This window comes from Melitaea cinxia, chromosome 4 (assembly GCF_905220565.1).
Source record: "Melitaea cinxia chromosome 4, ilMelCinx1.1, whole genome shotgun sequence".
Taxonomy (NCBI): Eukaryota; Metazoa; Arthropoda; class Insecta; order Lepidoptera; family Nymphalidae; genus Melitaea; species Melitaea cinxia.
In genome coordinates, this window is record NC_059397.1 from 12,440,416 (window position 1) to 12,466,057 (window position 25,642).

At 33.7% G+C, this 25,642-nt stretch overlaps 1 long non-coding RNA gene across 1 annotated transcript; it reads right to left on the reverse strand.

Annotated features, from left to right (window-relative positions):
* Window positions 1–6,436: 6,436 nt before the first annotated feature.
* On the reverse strand, window positions 6,437–25,570 carry LOC123669905. The gene is made up of 2 exons (XR_006745823.1): window positions 25,448–25,570; window positions 6,437–6,674 (listed from the first exon to the last, which is right to left on the reverse strand). It is a non-coding gene; the product is annotated as an uncharacterized LOC123669905 (long non-coding RNA).
* Window positions 25,571–25,642: the final 72 nt, after the last annotated feature.

Genomic DNA, 25,642 nt, shown 5'->3' on the forward strand with positions numbered 1-25,642 from the left:
AATAAACATCTCACTTTACTGCTAAAATTATTCAAAAACGGGGTATTTACCATGTTTTTTATTTTTATTTTGCGGAGCTCGATATTTGCGACATTAGCTACGAATGTCTTGTCCACGAGACTAAAGTTTGCGGGTAGATCCGTGGATCCGTGGAAGCCCAACCCGTAGCCACTTCATTGGGCGTTAATTATTTTTGTGATGCAAATACATATATGGTGAAGTTTTCATCTCGCTCATATTTCTCCGACTTGAATCACATATACTATTATTTTTCACTGAATTTTTTGTTCAATAACAATAAAATATAGCCTACATCACTCCTGAATAGTGTAGCTTTCTGTTAGTTAAAGAATGTTCGTGATCGGAACAGTATTTGCGAAGATTAACCCCTACAAACAAACAAAGTTAGAAACTTTACCTCTTTATAATATTAGTATAGATATAAACAATTCGCATGAATGATATGAACAATTCGCAAATCAATACTGTGAGTTTCGTCCGTAGAACACAGGACCGAGTGTCGAGTGTACGTAAAACAAGGGACAATGGTAGGGGATGAAAGTGACGACGGTAGTGGTGACCAGTGCTTACGCAGCAAACGTAGGAGAAAGTAGGTAGTCCGGTATGGACACTGCTAATGTCGAAATATCGAGCTCTGTAAAATAATTATGTGGTGTCATGGGTCACCAGGTAGGAACGAAGCTACACAATTTGAAAGAAAAAATGTTGAATTTTATATATATTTTCTAGTTCTTGATTTTTTTAAATTTTGTTGATTGGTTTTTAATTAAGTACACAAAAGTATTTAGGAAATTTAGTATTTTAGAAAATAACAAATATAGTAAAATAAATCAAACAATAATAATAATAATCAATCATTACAGCCTATACAGTCCACTGCTGGACATAGGCCTCCACAAGTTTACGCCAAAAATAACGTGAACTCATGTGTTTTGCCCATAGTCACCACGCTGGGCAGGCGGGTTGGTGACCGCAGTACTGACTTTGTCGCACCGAAGACGCTGCTGCCCGTCTTCGGCCTGTGTATTTCAAAGCCAGCAGTTGGATGGTTATCCCGCCATCGGTCGGCTTCTTAAGTTCCAAGGTGGTTGTGGAACCTTGTTATCCCTTAGTCGCCTCCTACGACACTCACGGGAAGAGAGGGGGTGGCTAAATTCTTTAGTGCCGTAGCCACACAGCATAATAATAATAATAAGCAATAATAATAATAATAATTTTTGAATATCATATCAAAAATTGAGACCGCTCCAGCGGGATTCGAACCCGCGTCTCCGACTGACCGTGTCGACTGTCGACACGGTCAGTCGGAGACGCGGGTTCGAATCCCGCTGGAGCGGTCTCAATTTTTGATATGATATTCAAAAATGTTTAGAATTCCTAATGTAATACACAAAAATAAAAATCGTACATAATAATAATAATCTTTATTTATTTTTGTCGACAGTATAAAATTACTTAAATAATTAAAAAAAAAATTACTAGTAATATTGTAGTTTTACAAACGTCATATTATACAGTCGTGTGACTGATATTAGGTCACTTCCGTTATATATTTTTCTTACGGTTTTAGTATCACATTTCTTTCAGTTCAGTCGCCCAGCCCCGTAGCGTGCATTTCATATAGGCAGAAAGGCACTGCCTACCCCGGCACGTTACTAAAAATGATATATAAAACATGAACATTACAATTATTAAAAGGAAAGCTTCCACCGCCACTTGTCCATTCTTGATAGTGATTTACTGTAGGTATAATATACTTAAACAACGGCACCCATGACAAGAGGTGTAGGTTAATTTGATGACCTACAAATGAATGTATAAAAGACAATTAACTGGTTCGTAGAATTACCAAACACAGGCATCCTCAGAAGCTCAATAGTATTTTTTGGTTGAGATTCATAAGTTGGAGTACATTCTCCAGTAAGTCTAGACTTTGTACAAAATATTTTCCGCTGTGATCTATTACAATAAAAGTAAAGTTGCTGATCGCGGTTGTTATCCTTCACATGTAATAATGATCGTTATCCGTAGAAGGGTAATTATCTCCCTATCCGTGGTACAGGAAGATTAACATAGGACTGTTTCAATTCAGTGGGGACCATTTTGCTAAGTGAGTATTTAATATCTCTTAACTAAGTGACCTTCTGTATCCGTGACGATGGCTTATATAAATTCTCAAGAAATAAAGGTTCAAAAAATTGACCGAGTTCATTTCGGAATAGCAATAAAGTTCAGATCGGATTTGAAGATTAAACACCACTACTGAAGCTAAATATAGCATAAACATAGCTTGTAAATTCTGGAACCAAACATAATTCATAGAAGGCTATAGACTCTTATTCTTAACAAAAAAGCAAGCTTATCAATGTAAAAAAGGAACTTCTGGTTTTTTCTAGCTTCAATAATGCCAAAACTTTCGTAAGGACAGTTTCATTACTTTACTGGTAGAATGATAAAAATCCTTATACAGTTCGTTTGTGTTCTTGTTAATAATTTTTTTTTAATTTTACAAAAAAATAATAAATTCTCCACTGTTTCTGTATTGTATTTATAAGCGTACCAAATGCATGCAGATCAAATTCTCAAAGACTTACCGAGCTATTAGAGGCTATGAGATATATGAGAATTTGGCTTATATTGCCATATTTTGTATATAAGTAAGCTGTTTGGCTACAGCAGCAGTAAAGAATATAGCCACCCTCCTCTTCATCGACAAGTAATACAACGTAGGTAGACAAAAAAACAGTCAAGTAAATACGCGGTGTCAAAGATTACTCAAAAAGGAGTTATCAGATCTTGATTAACCACCTCAACAACCATAAGAAAAAAACCATGACCTTGATTTAAAAAAAGAATCATCGAAATCGGCCCACCCAGTAAAACGTTCTGAGATAACATACATGAAAAATACAGTCGAACTTAGAAACTCTTAATAATCTTGCTGTGTGATTACCGCAATAAAGAATATATCCACCCCCCCTCTTTCCGTGGGTTCTTAAGAGGCGACTAAGGGATAACACAGTTCCACTGCCGACCGATGGCGGGATAACCAACCAACTGCTGGTTTTGAAATACACAGGCCGAAGACGAGCAACAGCGTCTTCGGTACGACAAAGCCAGCCCTGCGGTCACCAACCCGCCTCCCCAGTGTGGTGACTATGGGCAACACACATGAGTTCACACCATTTTTGGCGCGAAGTTCTGGATGCCTATATCCTGCAGTAGACTGCGATAGACAGAAGTAATTATCCATATTTTTATGAGATCAAGATTGGTGACACGTCCTACTCTGAAACTAATGAATATTTAAGAATAAAACCTTTATTGATGTTTAAAAATCCTGTTTAAAAGATGGAATGATGGATGTAACAAATATTTTTTGTGTTCCGTACCTAAAAATACCAAATAATCTTTAGTAGATACTAAAAGTGCTGTTGCTGTTCCTTCCTTGCTGAAGTAGGTAAGTAATTTTATTGAAGCAATTGTAGGTATTCTAAGACCAGCACATTCAAAAGAGTACTTAACTGCGGAGTCTCTTGCCGATTCTTCTCTGCATAATCTACATTCTGAATCGGTGGTAGCTTTACTTTTACAAAAATAATAATCATTTTTAAAGTTTTAATTAGCAAAATGACGATTCGAAAGTGTTCATGGGGCTTATTTGAATAAAGTTGTTTTTGATTTTGATTATTGATTTTATTATCAGAAACTTAAGTATTTACTATATATTATAGCCGATATAAAGTTAACTAACATAATAAAATGTGTACTTGTCATTATAAACAATAAACAAAATAAATTTACTAGTTTTCAATAAAAATAGGAAATAAGTGTGTTGTTGATTGATCAATAAAACTCTCAAATTAACAAATAGGCAATAAATAAAGTGGGTTAGACAAATCCGTCGATTATCTTCTATTTACCAAAACATTAAAAATTAATTACTACGACATATCTGATCACAAAAGAGACGCATAACGCTTCAATGAGATAAGTATAAAGGCGGTAGCGGCGTGCGCGGCGACGAAAATACACATAAAAAGGTGAACAGAAGTTTAAAAAAAGGTAAAAATGAAGTAAACAATCTGGGTGAGTTTTTTATAAGTGGGGAACGACAATGGTGTTTTGGTAGGGTGGCACAAGTAGCGCACGCGAGTTGCACCGGCGCTGGCTGCCATCTGCAACTACGCCTAGCGCATGCCACTATTTTTGGCCTTATTAGACACAGGATAATAATTAATATGTCCGTTTCTTGTCATGATGTTGTTAATTTATCTGGTTTTAATCCATTAAATATAAGTATATATTTAAAAATGTAATATGTTTGCATACCTATTAGATTGACTTAATGTATTATGGTAAATTTAAGTTTACTCAAATGTTGACTAATTGTAGCATACTTTGATTACTAAAAATATGTAAAAATAATATGTGGTGAGTTTAGAGTATCTTAGTAAATAGTAATTTAGGATATACCTAGATGAATAATAATAAACAATTATATAGATAGGGTGAAAATACATAGGTACATGAGCAAATCATAATATCCTAGCTTAGGCATATAAATATAGACATATACATAGTAGAATATCATAGGACTATATGTTATATGTGTTATATTGTCTATATTATTGTCTATATTTATGACTAATATTATTCTTTCCTAGCTGAGTCCGCGACTTTGTTCGCGTGTAATTTAACAAAATAGTTATTGTTCAGTTTGCAATTATAAAATAAATCAATTTTTAAAATAAAACAAGCCTTAGTTACTTCTTGTTACATCAGCTATCTGTCAGTGAAAGTCCCGTCAAAATCGGTCCAGCCATTTCAAAGATTAGCCGGAACAAACAGTCAGACAAAAATTGTAAAAAATGTTATTTTGGTATATTGTACCGTGTAAACTTCCATATGCATTTAATAAAAAGCGGTTATTTTAATATTACAAACAGACACTCCAATTTTATTTATTTGTATAGATGGCCGACTGGATGCACTCCAGCTATGTATATTAAGTAAGTATATTATAATTTGTTAAAATGAAGGATTTTATGTGAAAATAAGAAATTGCAAAAACGAAGTACAATGGGGAAATTTTTCAATGTATCCAATATCTATAGACTAATATGTCAGAATTGTCAGATACATATGGTAAGTACATAAAAATTTACTCATCATTCTTTTAGATTAGTATCTTTTAACTCTCTCACTCACCCTTAACGCTTTGAAGCTGTTTTAGTATAACTTTAACTGAGGTAGGACATAGCAGGATATATCCTGCTCAAAATCTGGAGCAGCCCGACTGGTGAAGTACCTCGATCTTACAGAAGATCACAGCTAAATAATACTGCTCTCAAGCAGTGTTGTGTCCCTGTGGTGTGTAAGGACCAGAGCTTCTTGAGGGGTTTGGGGGTAGGGTCGGCAACGCACTTATGATTATTCTGGTGTAGCAGGCTTCTATAAGCTACGGTAATCTCTTACCATTAGGTGAGCCGTACGCTTGTTTGCCGACCTGGTTTTATTCAAAAAGTATAAGGATAACTAATCGAGTCGACCATTTAAGTTCATTCGGATTAACAAAGTAGATGTTTACTGACTTTTGAACAAAGTCTGTTATATTTGATTAAAACTGCTAAACTGCAGAATAGGTAGCAGCGTGTTAATAGTACAATGTCGTAATCTATTTTTTTAAGCGAATAGTCTTCTTACTTAAAAAAAATAAATTGTTATTTTATGTTATTCATTTTTTATGTTATGCATTTTTTTGGTGTAATGGCTTCCTTCATTAAATCTTATCATTATTATATCTTACTTTTTCCTTAGATGGCACTTTAAAAGCAATACGGATAAACGCATAGTAAACCGATACAATACAAACATACTCGTATATAGGTATTCGTGATGGTTGGGACTCGCTCATGCAAAAATAACCATGTCACTTTCGCTGGATATTTCATTATAATAACGGAAGTTCCCAAGGGATCGTTAAAAATAACAAAAACGGTAAATAATTTAAATAGTTTTTAGATGCGATCACAATCAAATCGATCGCGGTCAGATTTGCTAACAATTGAAATCCGGAAGCTCCGTGAAGAGGGGTGAACTTTGCAAAACGTCAAAGCGCGTAGCGGTTGACCGCCCGGCGAGATGTCAATCATTTGAATATCTAAATTGTTCCTTTTTTCGAATTTCGTACAGATTTTGCGATACTGTAATTTTGCTGTAAAGGATCACCGAACTGAATTTACCGAAAATCAAGTTACCGGAATAGTTCACTGTTAACATTCAGAATTGAAATAATTCATATGCAATCATGTGAATTTTAATGTAACGGTCTTTTAGATAATATTATTAAAGAAACCAGTAGTTTGCGACTGCAGAGACATTTTTAGTAGCTTTTTTTAAAAAAAAAACAGACTTCAATGCAGAACTGTATTAGTGATTCTCTTTTGAAGATTAAACAAAGCACCAATTTAAATGTTCAAATATTAAGATTCATAGCGAAAATTTTGAAGCTTTTATTTTGAATAATGGGTGTTTCCCTTTAATTTGGTGCTCCTAAAACCAGGAAACGGAGCTAAATCGGCAGTGGTGCTCGCGGGCAGGGTTGCAATTACATCTTGTTTTTCATCGCGAACCCTCCTGTCTGCTGCTTGCTGAAAAATATATTAATTTAACTCAGTCATTAATTATTTAAATTTCAGTAAACAGTGGCAATGCTTTCTTTATGTTGAAGGAACTTTATTTTATTTATAACTTTTCACTTTCTTGTAATTCAAATTTTTTGGTTATTAACATAACGCAACTTTACTTAATTATAGTAAAAACTGCAAAAAAACCATTCAAATGATTGATTACGATATTGTCAAAAGATTAATTTTATTAGACGATGATTATTAAAATATTTAATAATGTTTTGATATTCTTAAAAATAATTTTTGTAGGTAGTTAAGTAAGTATGTAACATCAAAGATGTTAAAGTTTAACAGGAAATTATACAGCCCTGATAAATCTATGACAAACACTCCAATATTCACGTTGACGCCTGTTTCCGATTTGATAATTAAATCTGCCTGGCTTTCTTCTCTTGAGGCAAATTTAAAAATTAGGAAATTAAAATAGATCCACCGCATTAAATGTGATGAAGCGAAGCTTGTATAGAAAATTGGTGTAGTATTTAAAATAATTTCAATAACATTTTTGAACGTACAATTATGCTTTAATAAATTATTGAAAAAAAAATGAAAGAATAATAAATATTTATTTCAATTATCACATAAACTAAATTGCTGTATTGTCGTTTTATGTTAATTAAGCTGATTTATTCAAATTCTTGTTGTATTAAAAATATGTAACGTATAAATCGTAATATTAAATATATACGATTAATTAAGATATACATTGAAATTTTTCGGAACAATAAAAGAACAATATTTTGATAGTAATTTAGCCACAACAATTAAAATGGTAAGAACAGAAAATCAAGTTTATTATAAATTCCTTTTTGTTGATTGTATAAGTCTCAAGATGGGATGGGATACCGGCCCCCGGATACAGGGAGGGGGTGGAGATCACTCGCCCGTGTTTTAATTGCTTTTCACTTAGCAACCGCTCATGAACAGAATACTTGCGAAAATGAAGAAAAAATCATTACATCAACATCTCTTTGAGATTGCCCAGATTTGAGACGCTCAGAAAGACAGCGAGCGCATTATAAATATAACGTTTTCCTCTTGTTTTTCCAGCGCGCCTCATTTCCGGAAGGGGGTCGCGGGACGGGCGCGGGTGGCGAGGGGCCTAAGTAATTTCGCTTAAGAACTCTAAACGTAATTAGTGTAGGGCGTGCAAAGGGAAGGGCTTGAAAGTTAGAGAGGGTTGCGTCCCGCACCGCCGCCGCCTCAGTGCGTCCTCTGAATATTTGATCGCGCTCGTCTCGCGATAATATTTGCCGGAGGAGGTTTCCGTAAACACGACCATGTTTCCCCATCTACTCATATTTTTCTTCACTTCGCTTTTAAGCCTGTCGCGCTTTTAATTGGAGCCGGTGTTATATAAGTAGACTTGTGAGGGTATTAAAAACTCGCGCAACGCTGAGTTCGAATACTTTTAATGTTATTAAGTTTCCAAGATTTTTATGGAGGCATGTCTTGTAGAACTTCAAAGAAATTTAACGTCTGTAATTCTTATGCGTACTTTTTATGTTAGAAAGTATTGATTCCATTCGTAGCGGAAACCAGTAATTAAAATAAAAAGAAGCCATACAGGTATTTCGTATTGGTTACACTATTTACATATCAGAGAAACATTCAGAGAGATTCTATTCACAAAATTTCGACAATAAACCAATAAAATTTCATTTTAAAAAGAAACAAACGAAGACTACCCCCAAGGCGCAGTGTGCAGTGACTTCGTACAGTGCTTTAAGTTCCGGGGGCTGTAAATACGATTCACGCCCCGAGTCTGGCTGTAATATATGTTTTTATTTACTTCTTTATGTCTATTTATTGAAAAAAAAATTAAGCTTATCAATCGGCTGTTACTTACAACACAAGCTTTATCTTAGGAACAGATGACCGTCTGTGTATGTTTAAACTATTTATTTAGCAAAATTTACTCAAACATACTGCAGCGTACTACAGCGGTCATTGTCGATATTTTAGGCGTAGAGATCACTGCAAGTTGTAGCTAATTGCTAGCGGTCATGAGTTCGATCTGCGTTCATGATAAGTGTTTTCTACAGGCTGCACAGATCTTAGTCGTCATCTAGGCGTTCGTGTTTATGTAATGAATGTTCTCAGACACTGGACGTAATAATGGACACATAATTATCCTCCTATAAGGGGCCATTGATTGTGAGGCATTTATAAATATATATATATATATATATATATATATATATATATATATATATATATATATATATATATATATATATATATATATATATATATATATATATATATATACATATATATATAATGTCATGTTTTGAGGAACTAACGCAAAGAATTAATGTCATTTCAGAGACTCATTCAGCATTATCGTCTTCAAGGATTTACTCCTAATATGTTTATTTTTATGTAATATAAAGCATAAAATAAATAGATAAGTATTATTTGGTATATTATAATTACAAATATATATTTTTAAGAATACTTTTAAAGACTTATAAGACTTTTTATACAATTTATCATAATTATATTAAATATTAAAAAAGAATATATATTATTTTTCTTATTTAAGCAAACCAAATAAATCACTTAATTCTTTAATTACTTAGAAATTCGCGGGACTAGAAATGTCCCCTACAAGAATGAAATTCATTTAATAGCCTGAAGCAACAGCAATATTTTACAAATTCAAAAGGCCTGTGAAACAAGAGAGAAAATTAGAATTCCTAATTAGTCCGAAGCAACGCCGCGGCTGCTCCTACAACATTTGATTAGCAATTATGGTAATTTGACTTAGAGCAGGGTAAGATTTCTCCTAATTTGTTAGTTAAATTATTATCGCGGCTGACAGAATACATAATTTTCTACTGAAGTAAAATCTAATACCAGAATTTATAATCTACCTTTTAATATATTAATACGTGAAGCAAAAACTTTGTACCCCTTTTTACGAAAATTGCGTGGATCGAGGAATATAAAATTTTGCACACTTATAGTTTATACAGACTTATAGAGAGAAGGAGTCCAGAATGCTAATATTTTTTTTAAGTATGCATAAAAATATATTAAGTCGAATTTCGACCACTGGGCGACCACTAGTTTTAAACAATAAGTCGTAAGTCGTCTCCTTACCGTATTGCAATTTAAAGATGATTTGATGTTTCTAATCTTCTGTTTTAAATTTATCTAGTCTTTTGCCTATCTTAGACTAATTTTAAAATGGCACTAAAATTTGCGATAATCGTGGTTTCGGGCATTAAAAAAGATATTGTTACAAGTAATATAATGCATACAAATTAACGATTGATTAATTGATGCAGGTATCCTGTAACTTCTCAGGTAAAGTCGACGGATAGAACATGTAAATCGACATTAGATTTAATAAACTTTCTTTAAACTTAATTATTTTAAATTTTTAAATTTAATAAACTTTCTTTAAACTAAATTCTTTTAATTTTTTTAATTTAATTAAGGGAAAAACTTCCTAAATAAAATACATGAAGAGAAAGAAATTCCAAGACAACTGTGCATGGTCTCGTCTGTTTCATGTTTATTGTATAGAATTCTAGATAAAGAGTAGATGTATCACTTTCGCAAGCGTGTTCAGTCGCCTGCGCATCGGGTGATACATTCTCTATGGCATAAGACGCCGCGTGCTTGGCTTGATGTGCCGTCGTTTGTACAATGTTTCTCCCTACTTGATTCGTTTTGTATGGTGTGCAGATCTATCTAACTATAATATTGATAGGTTTAAGTGGATGGCATCCTTGAATTGCTTAGTTTATTTGTTATTTCACTTTAGCATAAAAAAACTAATATAAAATAATTTCCAATCTGCTGTGGAACTGTATGGCAGATTAAGATCCAAGCCTTCTTAGAAAATTTGGTCTTTAAATGAGTAATTTTAATGAATTACTAAAGTATTCATAACTCTTAAACCTAATGGTATTAGGAAAGTTGTGACAGAGGAGAGTTATAACTGTGACTTAAGCCCGTTTGTCGCTTATGACTTGTACAACTTGACTCGCCACCGGTGCTCTGGTCACGGGTGAAAATATTATTATTTAGCTGTGATCTTCAGTAAGATCGAGGTACTTCCCCAGTCAGGCAGCTCAAGATTTTGAGTAGGATATATCCTGTTATTCTTTACCTCATTAAAATGTGTAATAAGTAATTTTTATATACCAAATGCAGTGGTCACAACAACCAGCTGATGCCCTAGCGATCGCGGGTCAAGCCCCAAACTTAAAAAGTATTTGTATGTGCCATACAAATATCTTACTTGATCTGAGAGTGCAGCTGATTCATCAAGATTAATTTTCATTTAACGACAAGTTCATGTAATTGTTTTTTACTTACCGATTGACAATATATACTTATGGAATTGTCATGGTGTATCTAACACCTTTATTCATCAACTTAATGCATTTAGTAAAATGGTCATTCGCAAGACTGAGAAGTAGGTAGGTAGGTAGTAGGTAATTATTTTTAGTTGTCGACGGTTCAAGCAGTTCCGTAATCAGCGTGTGATCGTGTTTGATTTATTTGCCATTGCTTTCTTTGTAACCATTATATCACACACAAGTGAATGATATTCAAGTGATGAATGGGTTTCAAGCTTTACATTCCCATTGTTAACATCAGTACTACGTTGCGCTCTTAATTATTAACTATGTTTTTCCTTTAAATTCCTCATATTTTTTCATGCTGCTACGCCAGTTTTTTCTTTTTTTTACATTCTCTCAAATATCTATATAGTATATATATATATATATATGTTGTTCACGTTGCGTATCGTAGGCAAAAAAAAACAAATATTATAACAAGTTTTTTAGTTTTTATAAAATACTCTATTTTTTTGGAACGAAGTTCTTTACGGCAAGCTTGACATTTGGCTGGGCCACCGAACTGAAAAAAATGTGATACTAAAACCGTAAGAAAAATATATAACGGAAGTGACGTAATATCAATCACACGACTGTATAATATGACGTTTGTAAAACTAAAGTATTACTAGTAAACTTTTTTTTAAATTATTTATGTAATTTCGTGTCGAAAAAAATAAATAAAGACACATTTTTTTATTTCACCTAATAGTTTGAATTATTATTATTATTATTATTATTTTGTTTGATTTATTTTATTTTACGGTATTTGTTATTTTCAAGAACTAAAAAAAAATATATAAATTTTTTTCCTAATTGTGTTGCTTCTATACTATCCGAAGGAACTTCGTTCCTACCTGTTGTCTCATGATACCACATAATTTTTTTTTTTCAAATAATGATATCTAGCATTCCTTATAAGACATATTACAAAAAAAAAAAAACATCTCGTATGGGGTGCTCATACGTTTTGTACCTATTTTAAGATTATATTACAGATTATAATAAAAACAGTTAAGAATTGTTTATTACAGGTACATATATATATATATATATATATATATATATATATATATATATATATATATATATATATATATATATATATATATATATATATATACATATATATATAATGTCATGTTTTGAGGAACTAACGCAAAGAATTAATGTCATTTCAGAGACTCATTCAGCATTATCGTCTTCAAGGATTTACTCCTAATATGTTTATTTTTATGTAATATAAAGCATAAAATAAATAGATAAGTATTATTTGGTATATTATAATTACAAATATATATTTTTAAGAATACTTTTAAAGACTTATAAGACTTTTTATACAATTTATCATAATTATATTAAATATTAAAAAAGAATATATATTATTTTTCTTATTTAAGCAAACCAAATAAATCACTTAATTCTTTAATTACTTAGAAATTCGCGGGACTAGAAATGTCCCCTACAAGAATGAAATTCATTTAATAGCCTGAAGCAACAGCAATATTTTACAAATTCAAAAGGCCTGTGAAACAAGAGAGAAAATTAGAATTCCTAATTAGTCCGAAGCAACGCCGCGGCTGCTCCTACAACATTTGATTAGCAATTATGGTAATTTGACTTAGAGCAGGGTAAGATTTCTCCTAATTTGTTAGTTAAATTATTATCGCGGCTGACAGAATACATAATTTTCTACTGAAGTAAAATCTAATACCAGAATTTATAATCTACCTTTTAATATATTAATACGTGAAGCAAAAACTTTGTACCCCTTTTTACGAAAATTGCGTGGATCGAGGAATATAAAATTTTGCACACTTATAGTTTATACAGACTTATAGAGAGAAGGAGTCCAGAATGCTAATATTTTTTTTAAGTATGCATAAAAATATATTAAGTCGAATTTCGACCACTGGGCGACCACTAGTTTTAAACAATAAGTCGTAAGTCGTCTCCTTACCGTATTGCAATTTAAAGATGATTTGATGTTTCTAATCTTCTGTTTTAAATTTATCTAGTCTTTTGCCTATCTTAGACTAATTTTAAAATGGCACTAAAATTTGCGATAATCGTGGTTTCGGGCATTAAAAAAGATATTGTTACAAGTAATATAATGCATACAAATTAACGATTGATTAATTGATGCAGGTATCCTGTAACTTCTCAGGTAAAGTCGACGGATAGAACATGTAAATCGACATTAGATTTAATAAACTTTCTTTAAACTTAATTATTTTAAATTTTTAAATTTAATAAACTTTCTTTAAACTAAATTCTTTTAATTTTTTTAATTTAATTAAGGGAAAAACTTCCTAAATAAAATACATGAAGAGAAAGAAATTCCAAGACAACTGTGCATGGTCTCGTCTGTTTCATGTTTATTGTATAGAATTCTAGATAAAGAGTAGATGTATCACTTTCGCAAGCGTGTTCAGTCGCCTGCGCATCGGGTGATACATTCTCTATGGCATAAGACGCCGCGTGCTTGGCTTGATGTGCCGTCGTTTGTACAATGTTTCTCCCTACTTGATTCGTTTTGTATGGTGTGCAGATCTATCTAACTATAATATTGATAGGTTTAAGTGGATGGCATCCTTGAATTGCTTAGTTTATTTGTTATTTCACTTTAGCATAAAAAAACTAATATAAAATAATTTCCAATCTGCTGTGGAACTGTATGGCAGATTAAGATCCAAGCCTTCTTAGAAAATTTGGTCTTTAAATGAGTAATTTTAATGAATTACTAAAGTATTCATAACTCTTAAACCTAATGGTATTAGGAAAGTTGTGACAGAGGAGAGTTATAACTGTGACTTAAGCCCGTTTGTCGCTTATGACTTGTACAACTTGACTCGCCACCGGTGCTCTGGTCACGGGTGAAAATATTATTATTTAGCTGTGATCTTCAGTAAGATCGAGGTACTTCCCCAGTCAGGCAGCTCAAGATTTTGAGTAGGATATATCCTGTTATTCTTTACCTCATTAAAATGTGTAATAAGTAATTTTTATATACCAAATGCAGTGGTCACAACAACCAGCTGATGCCCTAGCGATCGCGGGTCAAGCCCCAAACTTAAAAAGTATTTGTATGTGCCATACAAATATCTTACTTGATCTGAGAGTGCAGCTGATTCATCAAGATTAATTTTCATTTAACGACAAGTTCATGTAATTGTTTTTTACTTACCGATTGACAATATATACTTATGGAATTGTCATGGTGTATCTAACACCTTTATTCATCAACTTAATGCATTTAGTAAAATGGTCATTCGCAAGACTGAGAAGTAGGTAGGTAGGTAGTAGGTAATTATTTTTAGTTGTCGACGGTTCAAGCAGTTCCGTAATCAGCGTGTGATCGTGTTTGATTTATTTGCCATTGCTTTCTTTGTAACCATTATATCACACACAAGTGAATGATATTCAAGTGATGAATGGGTTTCAAGCTTTACATTCCCATTGTTAACATCAGTACTACGTTGCGCTCTTAATTATTAACTATGTTTTTCCTTTAAATTCCTCATATTTTTTCATGCTGCTACGCCAGTTTTTTCTTTTTTTTACATTCTCTCAAATATCTATATAGTATATATATATATATATATGTTGTTCACGTTGCGTATCGTAGGCAAAAAAAAACAAATATTATAACAAGTTTTTTAGTTTTTATAAAATACTCTATTTTTTTGGAACGAAGTTCTTTACGGCAAGCTTGACATTTGGCTGGGCCACCGAACTGAAAAAAATGTGATACTAAAACCGTAAGAAAAATATATAACGGAAGTGACGTAATATCAATCACACGACTGTATAATATGACGTTTGTAAAACTAAAGTATTACTAGTAAACTTTTTTTTAAATTATTTATGTAATTTCGTGTCGAAAAAAATAAATAAAGACACATTTTTTTATTTCACCTAATAGTTTGAATTATTATTATTATTATTATTATTTTGTTTGATTTATTTTATTTTACGGTATTTGTTATTTTCAAGAACTAAAAAAAAATATATAAATTTTTTTCCTAATTGTGTTGCTTCTATACTATCCGAAGGAACTTCGTTCCTACCTGTTGTCTCATGATACCACATAATTTTTTTTTTTCAAATAATGATATCTAGCATTCCTTATAAGACATATTACAAAAAAAAAAAAACATCTCGTATGGGGTGCTCATACGTTTTGTACCTATTTTAAGATTATATTACAGATTATAATAAAAACAGTTAAGAATTGTTTATTACAGCTTATTAATACAATCTCATATTCTTACACAATTGTCCCTTGACCGATATGAATACAAAATTCTTCATGCAGTATTTATGTTCCTGCTAGTGGAGTAAGTATAAAATCCGAAAGCTACGTGTAATGTTAACGCTGTTCGCCTACTGCGCGGTGCAATTTAATTATCGCAGCGGCCCCGCGCTTTACCCTTTTGTATCTTAACCCTCGGATGAAAAAATACTCACCCATAAAATAGAGGACGGGTAAAGAAAAAAGGAGCGTATGCAAATTCAGGATAAAATATAGCCCGTAAATGCCACCGTTTCTAAAAGAATATTAGAGACGTTTTTCAGTGGGTGGATGGGGGTCGCTACTTTATACTTTGTCTCCTTGCGTTAAGTATTCGCAGCTCCCGGTGTCCGCGCTACGGAATCTGCCTTAATTTGTGACTGTTGTTTAGTAATAAATCAGTTTTAGAAATACGTAGAATCTCGTTTATATTACTTCCAACTGCTCTACTATGGTAGTACGACGAAACGTAAATATCACACATAATTTTTCAATTCAAACTTTCTGTTTGTTAATTAATAGGATAAAATAATTTTTAGAAATTTATATCCAAAATTTTACTAAAGAAACAGTTTGAATTACGCATTATTATTAATTATGTAACCATAAAACTAATAAAGTTTATAAGACATAATTATTAGGTTTGAAGTACTTTTTTAAATTTAACTTGATACATACCTATAATATATGAACTGAAAAAATATGCCTAATTTGGAGATACGTAACTATTAATTATTACTAATGTCTATTTAATTAATAGGTAGTTTGTGTATCTATTATTTATTATTACAGCATTTTCCATTCAGGAAGTAGATAATGACGGGTCAACGAAGGAGGAATGAGTTGATAGGTGTTTTAATTATTGACGGCGGAACGCGGCGCGCGGCCAGCGGCGAGAGGACAAGAAAGAGACAACATCAAATATTTAACGCGTAGTGTCGGCCGCGCTCTCGCTTGTAATTAATGCTTTCTTTCCTTTTTTCAGCGGCCTGATACAATATTCAGCATGAGAAGGAAGCGCTTCGGTGGCGGGGTGGCGCCTCCATTGTATTCGCTAAGGAAGATAAATTAAAAAATATAATTACAAGGCGGCCGCCATAATTCTCGGCAGGCGAGTCGTGGGAGGAGGAATGGGGCGCGGGAGGAATAGTGGAGGAGCGGGCGCTCCCGAAGGAGGCTTCTTAAATATTTGGGGATAGCGCGTACCTACGCATTACGTAAATTAATGACACGGATTCGAGGAAGGATGGCGCCCGCCCGCGCCCGCGCTTCGCTGCTGTTTGTTTTGTTTTAATGTGCGCTGTTAACGACGTTATTAGACGCGAATTATAATACGCCGAGCGGCCCTCCCTTCCGGGCAGCTCCAGTTCGGATTGATTGTCCTAATGACTACTGCCGCTGCTGTAATTGCTAACATCTGATTCGCAAATCTTCAGCCATTAAAAGCAATTTATAATGATGATAACCTATATACTTTCATAATAGGTACCTTGTTAACAAATATAAGTTGTTTATTGCTTTTTAAGTACCTATAAAATAAGATGACATATTAGTTGTTCACGATCAACATTCTACAAACTAATTTTTGTCCTATTATATTATTTTATTAGTAAGTAATATTATCTACATTATTATGTATCGACAAAAAACTCTGTAGCTGTTAATGATTCTCGAGAATAATCGTGGAAAGTGGACCATGTGAGCGTGTGTGAGCGCGCATGCTCACACAAAATCAACAAGTGTCGCCATGTGCTTCACTTTCCTTGTTCAAGTACGATATCCGCCAGTTTTTCCGTGTGTCCGAGAACATTTCACGCTACCGTGGTTTGTAGTGTGGATCTCTATAACATACTCGTAATGTTGGTAGCGTTAGGTAAACATTGTTTAACATCAAAGTATTGTATTTAAACATAGGTACTTTTATCATAAATCGTATGAAATTGAAAGTTATTAATGTCGTTTATTGTAAACATCATTGAACTACCTCACACTCTGTTGGACAATTAGATTTGAGATCCTCTTGAATAGGAAATAGTGAAAAGCTTTTCACAGAACTAATTGTCCCACAGTGGTTTAAGACAATATAAGAATATATTTAAATACAATATAAGAATGGATTAAGCGTAGTATACTACGCTGCTCTACCGCCTTTTGGCGGATAATAAACATATAAAGAAAAGCTTTGTTTGGTTATTTAGTAACCGACAAGCTCTGATTTTATTGAACCTGTATTAATTATACCATCATTAGAAAGGTACGTAATGAAGGAGTAAATTATGACATCAAGCTTTATGAAACAAACATATCAACATCTCTAAAATCGCGAGGTGCTTACAAATATAAAAAGAGTAATATCATCTAAATTTTGTTATTAAGCAACGTGTTATTAAGCTTGCATCCTTCCGTTTAACTGCGATATTAGAATCAGTATCATAACCTAAATATGCAACTTACTTGCATTGAGGCTTTAATAAAATAAAATAAATTAAAATTTACATTAGTGTCGTATCAATGACCAAGTTACACGAGTTTTACAGTTAAGTCGGTTATTTGTAGTCAATTTACCCATGTTTTCTCAACGTTTTTTTTTTCAAATTTGTCGATTTTAAAGTTACGTAGTAATGAGCTGTACTTACCACAGCTTCATTTTTTTCACGTATAATTTCGACTATGGTATGCCTTCATGTATCTCTATATGGCTCTAAACGGAAGGACGCCAATTTAATAACACGTTGTATACGCAGTTTTAGCCTTTAAATACGTATACAACTACACACACGGCCATTTCAAAAACAGCTGTAAAGCAACTTAATGCCTATTTTAACAGCCAACTGATTTACATCACGACAGACGACATTTTAAAATGAACATTACACCCAGACCCGTGGTAGGAATTGAACTCATATCCCCACCTTGATGCGGAAAGCAGCCGACTGTGCCTACGGATAAAAAAGAAATGTATAGGTATATTTTATTGCATATGAATGTAAATTAAGGTAAAAGAATGAATTATAAGTAGGTACTCAAATATTCTTATAATATAAATTAATTACTTTTTTGCAGTATGTACATATAACATCAGGAGCCGACATTACTAAATAATACAATGAAGTAGCTTTATTTCAGAGTCCTTTCACAATTATTATTTAATTACAATTCTTATTAAATTTTAGATTTGATTAGACCGTTTGTTAAACGTATACAGTTGCCCGGCAACCACCTATATATATTCACGCCTGTGCATTATAGCCTCATCTTCTATAATTATGCTTCTTGTTATATCATTTGATATCGAGTTTCTTTGATTCCTTGTCATATCCGTTGCACCCATTGTTCCCAAATATTCACGACGCTGCCATATTATATAGCATCAATCTTGTTTACTTTTGACAACTGGTTGACACAGTACACACAGTAAATCACTGTTGCACAAGTGCTTGCAGGTTCATGACAAAGGTTTGTTAGATAGGTATTTGTTGTAGTCTGTGTTTGTGTTAATTACGGGTCCTGATAAAGATTTTCGTCGATTCTTGTGCTTTAAAAAAATAATTAAATGTGTTACTTAGAAAAGGACCAATTATGTTTAATGAAATAAATATACAAAATTATATTCTATTTTTTTTATATACAACTAGCGTACGGCTCACCTGACAAATGGTAAGTGATTACCGTAGCTTATAGACGTCTGCAACACCAGTAACATTGCAAGCGCGTTGCCGATCCTATCCTCAATTCCCCCCAGGAGTTCTGGTCACCTTACTCGCCAACAAGAAGAGAACACTGCTTGAAAACACTATTATTTATCAATGATCTTCTGTAAGGTCGAGGTACTACCCCAGTCGGGCTGCTCCATATTTTGAGCAGCAAACTGAGTAAATGATTCATCACCGCTCACATGAATGAGTAGGGCGAATTTTTCTATACAGAAAATAAGGTAGGATTTAATCTCTAAAGGGGGTGAATATAGAGTATATTTTTTTATTAAAATTCGTGAATTTTGAAAGTAGTAAATCTTTCAATTAAAATATATAAATAAATATTTTAGAGTTCTTGGCATTCGCAAGACCGCTATAAAGGGAGAAAGTTTGTATGGTAATTCTACAATTATCGAGCGGTATAACGTTGTAAGTGTGAAAGTTCATACTTATTCTTTTGATGAGAATTACTCGTTAAAAAAAGACATTTTAGCGTTTTTAGAAATACCACCCATGATTGGAGCTGGACATATCAGTAATTTTTATTGATATCCTGTCACAACACGAAAAAAACTTTATTATCGAAGTTTTAAACATTCAACTGTTGGGCATAGGCCTCTTTCTCCATATAGGAGAAGAATAGGAGCTTAACCCACCACGCTGCTCCACCGCGGGTTGTCGTATATGTTCCCAACTTTGGGTAACGATCACTATCAGCTATTTATGATGACAACCGGGACCGATAGTTTAACATGCTCTCCGAGGTACGATGGTGAGACCCACGAGGATAGACTTCCAAACCGGAAAGAAATGTTTGTATACAAATATCCACCCTGAGCAGGAATCGAACACGCAAACCGTCGGTATTTTAGGCGACTACATGCACCACTACACGAGAGCGATTGTTGTGGGTGAGATAAAATAACTAATATATAAAAATAAAAAAATCTTTACATGGGTAAACCCACTAATAATAAATATAAGCTGTTTATATCTATGATGAATTTGAAGCAATAAGTGATATATTATGTTAATCGACAAGTAATACAACGTAGGTAGACGAAAAAAATAGTCATATAAATGTGCATTATTTATATGAATATTTTTTTGTCAAACTCAGAAAAAACTCAAAAAGATTAAAAAACAATCATCTAAATCGGTACACTAAGTAAAAAGTTATGAGGTATACTCATAAAAAAATGAGAATTGAGAACCTTTTCCTTTTTTGAAGACGCTTAAAAAGTAAGACAGTTAGAAGTTTAGGTTAGTTTCATATGTTTTAGTACATATGTTCGCGCGTTCGCGCAGTTTTTAGTGACCCTACTTTCTGCTCCGCAGGTTGAGGAAATTCAAATACGGTATATATAATAGTGTTGTATAAATAGGTAGAATTTAACCAACGTAGTGGTTTAGTTGGAAGCTATAAGCCCGAATAAGTTCAGACCTAATATCAATTTTTTCATAAAAGTAGAAGTCTTACTGGGAAGAATGCTGCTAAGCAAGAGTCTTTAAGTTATATAAAAGCTGAGATACAAATATTTGAAAGTCACCGAAAAATTGACTTTTTTAAAAAATCAAAATATTCTCCAGCGGCCGGATTTATACATATCAGGCTCAAATTTCAGGATCATCTCCTTTTTAGTTGTACTTTCGAGGAAAAAATCAGCATCAAAATCGCCGACCTTAGTGCACACACTTTCGTCGAGAATTAATGAAGCAGCGTGGTGGTAGCACTACCACAGCTTATACCAATAAGCTCTGAACCTCCTACATGGGGAAAGAGGCATATAGCCCAGCACTGGGATATTACAAGCAAAAGCGTTATTTATAATAAGTTCGATTCAGTCTTCTAGTAACCGTTCCGTACCGTAATTACTAGTAGCTCTTAGTCGATCAAACCAATTCTCGAGTAGAAAATCATGTTCGATCGTATCGCAGTTCGAAGGACCCTCCAAGGAAAACTTATTAATTTTAGTCATTATGAATTCCGCGAGCGAAACTCGAACGTCTAATTTCAACCCTAACTTATCAAGACGCGAATAAAAAAGTTCACCCCCAGCCTCCCCATGCTCACCCCCTTGTTTAAAACGCTGGCGAAAAAAGAAGCACATAAAAATGCATGAGGCCTTCCTCGTTATAAGGAAAGGGTAGTACCCCCCTACCTCCTTCGGGAGGTAGCTGTAAAAATCGTCTCTAATTTAAATTTTGGGAAGTTTCACGTTGCGCGAGGCAACGCTGATGTCTTGATAAATGTTAAAAATTTCCACTAATTTTAAGTCTTCACTGCTCTCAACTTTTAATTGGGCTCTCATAAATCACACGAGCATAGCTAATGAGGACGCATTTATATCATTTCGCGACGAAATGGTGAGCTATGAGTTAGTTCATTTAGATGAACATCGCTCATTGTTTCCGGAAGCTTGTGCACCTCGGATAGCGGAGATAATGCACGGAGATAAAACAAAAGATATAACTGATTTATTTATTTTTTAATATTAGTGATTATGTTAAATAATATAAGCGTTAAAAATATATTGTTTAAGTTAATAATCTACCGCCGGGTTATGTGCCAACCCGCATTATCCATCAACCCGCATCGGAACAGCGTGGTGGATTAAGCTCTGATCCTTCTTCTACAGGGGAAAGAGGCCAATCTCCAGTAGTGGGATATTAAAGGCTAAAGCGTATTACAAGGCCATACTGTGTTATAATTAGTTGTGTTATTTATAAGTAACTCTTCAAAAACAAAAACATACAAATATAAATTTACAAATGTTATTTACAATTATTTTTCTAAGAAATATTTACTCATTTACTGAAAATTCAAGATCGACAAGTCACAGAGAACAATAATAAGCGATTACGGCAAACCAAAATAGCTTAATTTTCTTCATCAAATCTAAACAAAACGCTCATTGACAAACTTCGTCGGGTGTAATGTTATTCATTTGGGAAAGTCAAAGGTTGTGTTAGCAAAAAAAAAAAATAAGTCGCCAGAGAGCGGACGGTGGCATTTTTTCCATTCGCCGCGTTCCATTAGCGTGCCTTTGTTTGGCGGGAGCGCGCAAATTAATTTAGCTCTCCCGCCATTTCCTCGCGCTTCCCCCGCTTTCCTCACCCTTGCCGCGCCCTTTTTGTCTACGCCTTGCTCTACGTATCGTTTTCTTCTTTATGGCTCATTAGGCATCATCGTAGCCATTGTATTTTTTTTCGCCTTGCCCACACTATCTAATTATCAACATCGGCAAGACCAGCAAATATGTCGCTGTGATGAATCACGCTCTATTATAATTGGGTATGGTCTATGTTAGTCAATCTAATTATGATGAACATATTTTAATAATTATTAGGGATAATTCAAAAACTACTTGTCAAATCTCCCTTAAATTAAAATTGACCGTATGATAAGCGCCAGCTTTCGTATAAAAAAGATTTATAAAAATCTGTACTCCCAGTAAAAATTTATGAGGTGGCACATAAAAAAACATTCAGTCAAATTGAGGACCTCCTACTTTATTTTAAACCTAGTTAAAAGGAGTGACGATCTGATGCATCATTTATCAATAAACTAGATAAAGAAAGGTTTTGAAAATTCTTAAAATTGTGTGGAATGAAACAATGAGAGCTCCGTAATTTTAAAAAATATTTTTCTTAGGGTTGCTTTAAATTATTTCACAGTTGAAAGTTAGTACAAAAAGGCTGTTATATTTAAACTTATAAGTTCAGCATTTTATTTTTGAGCAAAAGCTTAGAAATATTACTTGTTGCATCGCTTTGGAAAAAAAGTAACACGTACGCGAGGACAGGAATGGAAAATGATAATTTATGTAAGAGCTATTTTGAATTCAGAGCTAAAAAAATGGATTTTTAAGCTTTTAATTACAAATATATAAAAGTGTGTTACATTATGTACCTATTTGATTTTCTAGTGTGATAGCATTGTAATTTTTACTATTAATCTTAGAAGTAAAGACGACGAAGCCTGCTAAACGCCGCCCAGCCCGACTAATTCCTTCTATCAGCTTCGTTCTCGAAGTTGTTTCAGCCTAGTTGAATGACGTGGCCTAGGTAGACATAATCCTGAACAACTTCGAGAAGGATACCGTTGATCGATACTGGTCTCAGTATGACTTGGTTGTTAAACATAACTTTCGTTTTGTCCAAATTCATACCAAGACTGACTCGTCGGCAGGATTCGTTTAGGCCGGCCAGCATTTGGCCTAGCTCATCCAACGTCTCCGCAAAGATGACGATATCGTCTGCGAAACGAAGGTGAGAGATGTATTTGCCCTTGACGTCTCCTGCAATCTAAGGTCTTAAAGACATTCTCCAATGCAGGGGTTGACAGTTTCGGTGATATTACATCTCCCTGTCCTACCCCAAGCCGGAGGAAAAGTGGTCATGTTCTTTGGTCTTGGATATGAACGGTCATCGACGCCGCGTCGTACATATATCTCAGTACCTTGATATATGACCGTCGATATGACATCTCTACAGAGAGTGCAGATCAGCCTCGGTCTCGACAGAAACTTAAAACTTCATTATCTATCTTTTTTTAGGAAATATAAATAATTTCAAGTGTTTAAAATGTTATTGATGTGAAACATCTATAGGTGAGCGGTAAACCTGATTGGACGCGTGGCGATACAGTCCGTGGCGACGCATTGGCACTCATGAAACATCTATAGGCGAGGGTAAACATGATTGTTTTGGGTGCGAAATAAGCCATAGCGACGCATCGCCACGCTGTTCGATGGAATATATGTACCTACTATACTATACGATTTTAATAAATTTTTGAATTATAGATTTTCGTACACATATAAATAAAATAAATGTTTATTAAATGTTTCACATCTGCCAGCCGTCACGTGGCGGCTCACATTTTTTTAGCAGTGAATAGGGAGATTAATCCTGTTGTTACCTTTGTGCAGTCCTTGTGGGTCTCCCCACCGTGCCTCGGAGAGCACGTTAAGCCGTCGGTTCTTGTTGTTATTATGTACACCTGATTGCGATCGTTACTCAGTCTCCTCGTAGCTCTGATCCTCATGTTGAGTTCTCCTACATGGGAATAGAGGCCTATGCCCAGCCATGGGATATTACAGGCTGAAGCGCGCTACTTAAATAAAACTCAGGTATTAAATTTACTACCGTTGAATAAAATAATCACTTATATACATTCATTTTTTATATAAGCTAGAAGATTTTGATATAAGCTAGATTTTACGTATTACAGTTTTATGAATTAATAGAATATAATATTTGATGAAATTACAAAAAGATACGTCATACATTAATTTAAAAAAATCATACCAAAATCATATAATAAAAATTCATATATGTATATATCTTGTCTCATATGTATCATCATCATGCACGTCGCCCGTTCACTTTTCCACATACTCCGTTCATTTCCTTATTACCACTCCCCACGCTCAAACTAACGATATACAAAATTTAATTACTTTCGTCCCATAGCTTTGGCACGAAATCATGACACATTAGGCTTTATAAAAGGCATAATTCTCGGCTCGGGATTGATATTCGATTTGTACAAATATATTATTCCGGTTTGGATGTCTGTCATTGTAGGTATCCCCACCGTGCCTCGGAGAGCACGTTAAGCTTTTCATTAAAAAAATGTAAACAGAGGAATTGTATCCTTGTAAGAGGTATTAGTTGTTGTCATCGTCTTGTATGCGTAAGCATATATTTAGACATATCATAGATTGTACATTCGTTTAGTTTACAGGGGTATTAGACTACATGAGATAAAGAATGGAAACAATAATCTGTAAAAAAATTGCTTGTAGACTAATAAACTGCACTAGTAGTACTATCTCAAAATGTCTATGATATGATATATATATGCTAATCAAAACAATAATATAGAGTTCAATCAACTAGATTTCCCCTAAAGATCGATGATAATTTTCTTATATGTGAATTAAATTCAATATGCCTCAGATTTTCTTTTCAAATTTGCATGTTTTCTCACGATATTTTCCATAATTGAATAATGTATTTAAAATTCAACGTTGCTAAAAAAACATGAACTCGCGACGGCAGCTTTGGTTGCGCGCTCATCGATTGGAATAGTGCAATTGATTAAGCGGAAATACCAAAATAATAATAATAACAATAACCTTGGATTTTTAAAAACATTATCAATGTATGTGCCATCTTGTAACATGTTAGCATCAACTTAATTTGAGTACTTCAAAATGTATAATTGATAATATGTGTAAGTACATTGATATTTTCATTTACAATTAGAGTAACTTATCCTAATTTTAATACTTAAGTGGCTATACTATTCTTAACGAGATAACATTCAGTATTTGATAAGTTATGTAATTTAAAAAATCTGAAATATGCACTTACCGAAATTGTATTATTTATCTGCGCAAGCGTTTCTAGTGGAAAACACAAAAAAAAAACACGCCAACTGTCGGGCACGCCCGCGTTCCGTCTGGCCGCGGCGCCCAGCGTGCTCGTGTGTTCGTGACCCACAGAGCGGCGCGCGTGCCCTCGTCGCCGAGCCGCCGCGCTCACCCACGCTAAACAACCCTTGCGTAT